General features: G+C 49.2%; 1 pseudogene; it reads right to left on the bottom strand.

Annotated features, from left to right (window-relative positions):
- Nucleotides 1–9,001: 9,001 nt before the first annotated feature.
- On the bottom strand, nucleotides 9,002–9,487 carry LOC110318074 (annotated as a pseudogene).

The following is a 9,487-nucleotide window of genomic DNA, read 5'->3' as shown; positions in this document are numbered from 1 at the left end:
GAATGGGTGGGTCAGACGGAGATGTCTCCTGAGTTAGAGAGGGAGTGCAACTTAGAAGCCCTCGCTCTTTCAGCAGCTGTAGAGGGTGAGCTTCAGGCTCTGCCTAGAGAAAAAGGAGAACAATGTTTCTGTCCCAAGTGACCATGCTGAGGACATGGGGCACAGCTCTGGGCAGGACAGACACTAAGGCCCTGTCTGCTGCTGGTCAGACTCCTCTCCACTGTGGTCAGGTGACCTGGGGCTTGCTACTCAGCAGCTGATTACAGCAATGCTAGGGGTGAATATACACTGCGTGTCTGTGAGAGCCTGCCCGCTGCATACATTCCCACTACATCCCTTCCCTCAGTGGCCTTGGATGAGCCAACAGTCACCGAGACAACATCTTACCAAGAACCCAGGGAGCTGGGGATTGAGTCTTTCCTGTCCTACAGTTCAATGTCAGGGAAGCCCACAACCCCGGCACCATCTTGCTCTACCTGGTAGAAGGACCTTCATCATCTTGACCCCTGACCCTGACCCTTCACTTAAAGAGCTCAAATACCAGGAGATCGTGTTCTATAAGCTGCAAAGTTCATGGTAATTTGTTACACAGCAGGAGATTGCTTATACAAACTTAAAGATTTGTTCAACTTCTCTCTGCTGGGTAGGGCTACCAGAGCCTGTCAATTAGAACAGGCAATGTCCAGCTAGTTACAGGTTTCAGTTAACAGAGAACTGTTTTCAATGTAAACATTTCCTGTATGATATTTGGCACATACTTATACAAATGCATTACTCATTGCTTAATTGAAAGTCAAATGTAACTTAGAGTCTGGTATTTAATTACCCCACCACTAGACCGCTTGATAAAAATGCCCAACAGATTAGAAAGGTGAATATATGCTATTTCTGACACATGGTCTTGTAAGTACTTCCAGGGACCCTAAAAATAATTGTATAGGCGACTTTGGGAAAGTATGGCATGTCTGTACCTTTGTGTGGGTGATTCCCCGCATGTTGGATCTCCAGTATTCCCGGCAGAGGGCTGAAGCCACTGCCCACCCAACCCTCTTCTGTTCTCTGGGAATAAGTCAGCCATGGACACCTAGCTGCTGGAGGCCTGCAGCTCCAGCTCTGGGTGAGTAAGATGCAGTTACCCAGGACAGGCATAGGACCCAGCAAAGGACAGAGAGAAAGAAAAGGAAAGAGCAGAGCAGAAGGCAGGAAGGACCGAAAAAGAAGGAGGAGGAGAATGGAGAGTAAAGAAAGAGGCTTGATGTCCTCTGCCTCTGCATGCACGTGCATCCCCCATGGGTACACACATGTGCAACACACACATACATGCACACATACATGCACACATACATACAATTACAAAAGAAATAATTGGGCCAACAAGACAGGTCAAGTGAATAAAGATTCTTGCTACTAAGCTGTTGACCTGAGTTAGATCCCTAGGACCTATGTGATGGATGTCCTCTGATTTGACTGTCATACAATGTGGTATATGTACATAAGAGGACGGACACACACACACACACACACACACACACTACAAATAATTTAAAAACAGAACCAATGTGCCCAGCACCCTGTGATACTTCTGTCCCTTCCGGTCCCTAACTCCTGTTCCAAGGTACTTGTCACTTCACATGCACACAGTGCACGGTATTAGAATTGCTCTGCAGTCCAGATGCGAACCAACCTCATCAGCTTAGACGCCCAAGGCCACCTAACCCAGGGGAGGAGTGGACCCCAGCTGCCACCCTCTGACATCAGGGTCCAGCCTCACCACTCATTCATGCTCTCACCAAGTGGGAGCTGGGTGAGCCACGACAGACTGAGAAAGCCATGGCTCTGAGAGACCATGATCCTTGGACTGCGGGACATGAACACACAGACAGTGGTGATGCAGAATGAACACCTGTAAGGCGAGGCCAGCTTCTTACCACAGACGGGTGTCAAGAGCAAGGGGTAGCCCAGCATCCAGGGGAACCACCCTCATTGCTCAGGAGCGAAGCCCGGGGCACAAGGGTCTATGTATGCCTTGTGGGCTGAGGGACTCTGAAAAATACCCTGTCCATTTTATGACCCAGAGTCAGGGCTGGTAGGCACTGGCCTGAACTGACTCATACACCCACTCCTGACCCAGTCACTAGCTGTGGGGAGGGAAAGTTCTGATTGGCCAAGCATAAGTCATACCCCATCTTCAAAGCTGAAATGGTGAGCAAGACCTGGCTCAACCACCAGGACTGAGGGCACTGATGGTGGTGGTTGGAGCCCCCAAGAAAAACGGGTACATCAGATGTGGCACAGGTGGCTTTGTCTGTGGATGGATGACTCCCCTAAACTTCTCTGTACCCCAAATTCACATCTGCATCTCACACCCACAGTCCCAACTCTGCCTGGCAGAGTCTGTTTGGAAGTCCCACAGTGTCTCCCAATCTGCACTGTCTCTGTTCCCTCCGCATAGGGTCCCATGATGCCCTGGCTGGCCTGGAAACTCAAGATCTGCCTGCCTCAGGAGTGTTGGGACTGAAGCCACACACACCACACCCTGAATTTTTCTGGTTCTTAAAACCTTGTACAACTGCAAATTGGGCCATAGGTGCAGCAAAGACCCCTTGTTACCTCTGGGAGCACCCCCCACCCAGCAAGTGCCCAGGCCTAGCCTGTGGGTTTGGGTCCCCAGTGCTTGTGTGGCTTTGGGGTCTTGCTGAAAGGCTCTGGCCCTCCGGGATCCATGTTCACTGGCTCACCAATAGACGACGATACTCAGCGTCTAGCCCAGACTTTGTCTTCTCTATGTGAACATCGTCCAGTGATAGCCATTTTACTGATTGGTGGGATCCATGTGAATGGGGCCGTTTAGCACATTGCTGCGCTCCCCCAAGTAAGAAGGCATCAGTTTATCCATTGCTTTCTCCAGGAAGCGTCTGCTCATCTCCCAGCCTGGATGTGTGCAGTTCCCACGATGTCAGCTATAGCTACAGTGTCACAAGAGTAAACCAGTGGCTGCTGGGAGAGTCAGGTAACAGGAGAGCAGGGCCATCAGGATGTGAGGAACCTTCTGGAGGTTACATCAGTGTGTGGGGTCATTTTACGATGTTGAGTCCATGTGGTATGCCAAGATCAGAACTTACCAGACTATAGTGTTGAGGTGGATGGGGCCCCAGGAACGCTGTTTGAGACAGAGGTGGAACCCAGGGTATATAGACAGGCGGCAGAGTGGGAGCGAGGGGAAAGGAGGTGTCAAGGGGACCCCAGATCTGTGGACTTAGGGACAGAGGGGGTGACTTAATCACTGTCGTCATGTTGTGAAGAGACACATAACCACGGAGACTCTCATAAAAGAAAGTGCTTAGTTGGGACTGACTTTGTTTCAGAGTCCATCATCACGGTGGTGAGTGTCACATGGGCAGACATGGTGCAGGAGAAGGAGCTCAGAGTTCCGTATCTGCATCCATAGGCAGCAGGGAGGGAGAGACACTGGGCCTGACTTGAGCTCTTGAAACCTCACATCCCGTCCCCAGCAAAGACACTTCCTCCAAATAGGCAACGCCTACTCCAACAGGGCCACACCTCCTAATCCTTCCTAAGTGGTGCCACTCCATGATTACTAAGCATAACATATCTATGAGCCTATGGAGGCCATTCTTGTTCAAACCACCACAGGGGACGTCTTTAAACACAGAACTTATTTACTGTCCTCCTTTCTCTGTTTATCTGGGGACCTGTCACCTCACAGAGTGAAGGCCTGGGTGTGTTTTGAATCACTACTGTCCCCCAGTGCAAGGCACAGGACCAGGACCTAGGACTCTGTGCGGTAAATGCAAGCTCTCCACTTGTGCTTTGGTGGGACACTGGCCATACTGCCCGTTCTTAAGGTGTTGGCCCGTGTGTGTGTTTCTGAGTTCGGGTCACCTGAAGCAATCCAGGACACTGGGCTGAAGAAAGTGGGAAAGCAAAATGAGGAGCTTACAAAGTGCCCCAGCCTGCATCGCGTGGGCTCCTCGCGTGGGCACCAGAGAAGAGCAGCCAGCATCGCTGAGCTCTCTGCACGACTTCGTACTGCCTGCACAGCCCAGGTCCTGAGAGTGCATGTGTGGGACAGGAATGGAAACTGAGGCCCTGTGGGTAAGAATTCAGGCTCCAACCTATCCAGGAGCCACACGCAGCCCTTCACTCCCAGTTCATACTAGAAAATAAAAATAGAGAGTATTCAGTTAAACTTGAATTTCAGATAAACGATGAACAGGTGTGGGACATACTTGCACTGTATTAATGAATACTAAGAAGCACTTGTTACCTAAAATGCAGATGTAACTAGGGCTCTTGTGTTTCATCACACAGCTCGAATCCCAGAGGACCCATGATGAGGTAAGGAGACATTTTGGTTGTCACACTGAGAAGGGAGATGGGACACCAGGATTTGACAGTCAGCAGAGTGCAGGCTCGTCCAAGCACACCAAGGTTCACTGTCATCTCACAGGCTGTGGCAGTGAACATGAGTACTCCAAGCCTTGGGAGGTGGAGGCAGGAGGATTAGGAATTCAAGGTCATCTTTGCCTGCATAGAAAGTTGCAGGCCAGCCTGAGACACATAATACTATGTCTCAGAAAAATACAAATAAAAAAGAAAGAAATGGAAAGGAGTTGAAGAAGGGAAAGGAGGTGAAGCGAAGAGGAAGAAGCAGAAGAAAAGATGGAGACGGGTGGCCGGGCAACTGGGAGCTGTGGTGCCTCCCTTGTTAGTCACAACAGGAGCTCCGAGGTAAGGATAAAGTGTATGGGCATGTTCAAGATGCCAGGCAGGATACACATGACAGACACACACCATACATGATATACCACACATGCAAACACCATGAGATAATATACAACACCCAGGCGGTGATGAAACAGACACCTTGACAACAGGGAGATCCCAGGCAGGTACAGGGCGACACACAGAGACCACAGCAACACACACAACCCACCAAAAGTTCCCACAGCTAGCTCAGACAGAAGGACATGCATGTGCCTCCAAGCCTGACAGCCAGACTTGGATCCCCAGGCTCCACATGATGGGAAGAGAAATGGTTCCCATAGGTTGTCCTTTCACCTGCACACATATGCCATGACAAGCACATACACACAATACATAAAAGTAATAAAAGTCTAAAAGTTCACATACACCCAGTGTAGAAACACACAAATACAGGCACAATACACAACAAACATTCACATGGCCCATACACACAGTGCAAAACATGTCACATAGAAAACATGAAAACAGAAAGACACAGAGGCACAACATACACAGCACATAAATATACAGACATGTAACACATACACATATAACACATACATATACAGAAAGAGCACACAAACATAGCCCACACAATATATTACACACAACAGATAGCACACATGGAACAATACACCATACAAAACCATACAACATAACACACACATATATGCACAGTGCCAAGAATACATAGCATATACATACAATAAATACCTGTATACCACACATATGACACACTAGTCAGTGTATACAGAACTCCCACTACATACCATATGTACTACACATACACAATGTCAACAATATATACACATACAACACATATACATACAAAAACATATATACCTACAAAAAGCATGCTAATATATACAGACACAGTATATAACATGAAAACACACCACACATCACATAACCACATTAAAACACACAGAGATAGGCACAGCATATACACCACATACAATCAGGGACATACATAGCTTATATGTCTGTATCCAAAAGCACATGCATATAACACTCACATACATATAAAACATGCATAGCTCATGCCACATATGCAGAAACAGGTACATGATTTCAGGTCTGCACATGTGTGTCTGGGGGGTGCCATTTGTCCGGAAAGTGTGTAAAATGACACTCGGGGTCTAAAAACAATTAAATAAATACCAGCAAGGCCAGAATTAGCTGTGGGATGGGTTTAGCATGGAGACTGGGTGCAGCTTGCTCTGAGCGTCCTGGTTTCCTTGGAGATGTTGGCCACACGTTAGCTGTCTTGGGCCAAAAATAAAAGATTTGTGTGAGAGAAGCCACAGGACGTTGCTGTGGCCACTGATGAAAGATTTGTCCTCTGCAAAGCAGACCAGCCTCTTCTCTGGGCACCGGGTGCAGGCACAGGGAGCCTCTAGGTGCACAGAGAGTCGTGACTACATGACCCAGCCTGGGGTTGCCAAAGTCCTGGACAGGGATCCCTGCCTGAGGTGGCTCTGTGGCAGGGAGCAAGTCACTGAGCCACCTCAGGTCTCAGAGGGTGGCCTTCTGTGCTTAGCAAAAGGGGAAACTCACCCAGACAAAGGATACTGGAGGTGAGCACAGAGCAAGTTTCCAGGATGCAGGAGCCACTTTAACCATGGTCAGCCATCAGGCCCCTGATCAGTGCACAGAAGCTGCAGGCCTAGGTGGTCAGCGCATAGCAGCTGCAGGCCCACATGGAGACAACTGCCTGTGCTCATGGTGGCTATGAGCATGCTCAGGAGATGTGAGGCCTGAGAAAGCCTGTGCCTGCCCACCTGTGTGCCTGCCCACCACACCTGTGTGCCTGCCCACCACACCTGTATGCCTTCCCACCTGTGTGCCTGCCCACCTGCCCACCACACCTATGTGCCTGCCCACCACACCTGTGTGCCTGCCCACCTGTGTGCCTGCCCACCACACCTGTGTCTGTTCCTCCAGCAACCTCACAGCCCAGGCATCAGTCAGGCTGGTGCAGGGCTCAATGTGACACCGGTGTCCTACATGCACTCTTATGGCACCCATGGCAAAGGAGAGCCATAACTTTCAGCAGCCTCCGGAGCAGCATCAAAGGCCCTCGATGCCCACTAGAGTCTCCTAGAAGCTCTTTACGTGCCAGGTGCAGCCTGCACCCAGAATCAACCAAGTAAGACTTTCTGCTATCAGACCCTGGACACCATGTGTGGTGACTCCTGTGGGTAACCACATGTGACCTAGTTATTGGTCTAGCCTGGGAATGGGGTAAGCTTTCTTTGAAAGGCCAGAGAATAAAATCATTTTAAATTCTGTGTGCTGAAGTGTCTTTGTCACAATGTTCCTCTCCAGCACCTAGAAGCTAAAGTGGGAGTGACAGACACGGGCTCCCCACAGACACAGCCTCCTCACAGACCAGTCTCATGATGGCATTTTCTCAAGTGAGATTTCCCCTTCTCAAATGACTCTAGCTTGTGTCAAGTTGACATAAAAACTAGCCAGTACATTCACAGAGACAAAAACCAGGACACGTTTATGAGAGAATTTCCAGGTGGGTTAGTTGAGATGGGAAAACCCCATCCTAAATGTAGACACCAGCACCTCATGGGCTGGGTTCCAGACAAAAGAAAAAGAAAATGTGAGCTGAGCCCCACATTCTCTCCAACCTGACCGTGGTCGCCTCAATCTCATGCTGCCAGGACTGACCGCACCCCTCAAGCACAGCCTTCCTTCTGGGAGTTACATATTTAGTAACTAATGGGGTGAGAGAGGCTGTTCAGTGGCTAAGAGCGCTACCTTAAGCTGGGTGTAGGAGCCACACTGTTGATCCCAGCACTTGAGAGGTGGAGGCAGGTGGGTCTCTGTTCCAGGCCAGCCCGAGCTATACAACAGTGAGACACTGTCTTGAAAAGAAAAAAAAAATGGTTTCCAGTACCCATGACAGGTGGTTCACAACTGCCTGTAACTCCACTTCTGACTTCTGTAGGTACACCACACACACACACACACACATACACACACACACACACACACACACACATACACGTGAATATCTTTTTAAGGAAAAGTAATTATTACACATGCTAATGATAACTTCTCTGAATGTAAAGACATAAAACACAGCTCAGGGACAAATCTAGTTTGTCCTGTCTTCGCACCTATGCCTCATTCTATAAATGAGTTTCTGCTGCGGACACTGACTATTTGTTGACATACTGTCCATGGTGACTTTGAGTAGTGGAGGTTCCTGCTGTGACCCAGAAGGATGGGGCAGCTCATGGCACCAGAGAAGGAGCTGAGAGTTCTACAGCTTAATCCTCAGGCAGCAGAAGGAGACTGAGTCACAGCGGGCAGAGCTTGTGCATGAAATCTCAAAGCCCGCCCCTATAGTGATGCACTTCCTCCAACAAGGCCACACCTCCTAACAGTGCCACTCCCTATGACCCAGCATTGAAACACAGGAGTCTATGGCAGCCACACCTATTCAAACCACCACAGCTACCATCATTGCATGCTGTGTTCTGGTTCCAAATCTGCATTGTCTACTAACAGACCAGGGTGCCCACACCCACTGTATGTAAGTATCTGTGTGTGTGTGCGCGTGCGCGCGCCACTGGAGTGTCTCCCTGGCTCCCTCCATGTTTTAAATCAGCTGCTTGAGTTCAATCCTGAGTTTATGCCCCTGTGAAGTCAGAAGTCAGACCCACTTCACAGGGATCTGGGGAGGTCTAGATGGAAGTGCAGGGGAAAATATTAGGGCAGCACATGGCACACAGTAGGAACACAGGCTGAATCTCCACAGGCTTTGTACCGTTGCTGCAGACACAGGCAGACACGTGGTGCAGCCCAGTGTCAGTCTCTGTGGAAGCCACTGCCCTTTCCCCGGTCTCCTTCCCAAGAGTGTAGACTGAATGACGTCAGGAGCCTCAGATGTCCTTGGCCATGCACATGGAGAGGTTGCATGGCTGTGTGTACTGACACAATGTCTCTTCTACACAGAGAACTTCCTAGAAAGGACCCAGCATGCCTTATGCCACAAAGGGAGGTCTGTCCACCCGTCCCTGCAATGCTCAGACAACATCCCCCAGATTGAACCAAGTTGGCTGCCCGTTGATGTTGGTGCCTTCCAGGGCTATGCGTATCTGAGGCAAGTGCTCAGACCCAAGCTACACCCCCAGCCCTCTTTATTATTTATGTATTTTCCTTTAAATTTTATTTGAGGCAGGATCTCATTAAATGGCCCACACGGGCCTTGAACTTTTTTTTTTTTTCTCAGAGCAAAGACTTTTTAATGAATATATTTTGCAAATACACTGGAGAATCGTACAATGCTTCCTGCGTTGGAAGTAATCCTGGGCCACAAGTCTGCACACTCCTTTGCCACTGGACCTGTGATAGGAGAACCTTTCATCTCTCCTTTATTGTTTACTATGACCCCTGTGTGATCTTAAAAATAAAGAAATACCCCATCTTTTCTTCGATATGACTTTTGTTGTCGAATTACCACTGCTGGATGTACCTTTTCCCTTAGTTCTGGTTTGCCTTTCTTAACTCTGGCCATCACCATGTCCCCCACACCAGCAGCAGGAAGTCTGTCCAGCCGTCCCTTGATTCCCTTCACAGAGATGATATACAGGTTTTTGGCTCCCGTGTTGTCCGCACAGTTGATCACAGCTCCGACCGGAAAACCCAGGGAAATCCGGAATTTCGCTCCGGAAGACCCACCGTGTCCTCGCTTCGACAT

This window comes from Mus pahari, chromosome 3 (genome assembly GCF_900095145.1).
Source record: "Mus pahari chromosome 3, PAHARI_EIJ_v1.1, whole genome shotgun sequence".
NCBI lineage: Eukaryota > Metazoa > Chordata > Mammalia > Rodentia > Muridae > Mus > Mus pahari.
The sequence above is the reverse complement of the archived record's forward strand: the minus strand, read 5'-3'. Positions and strand labels throughout refer to the sequence as shown.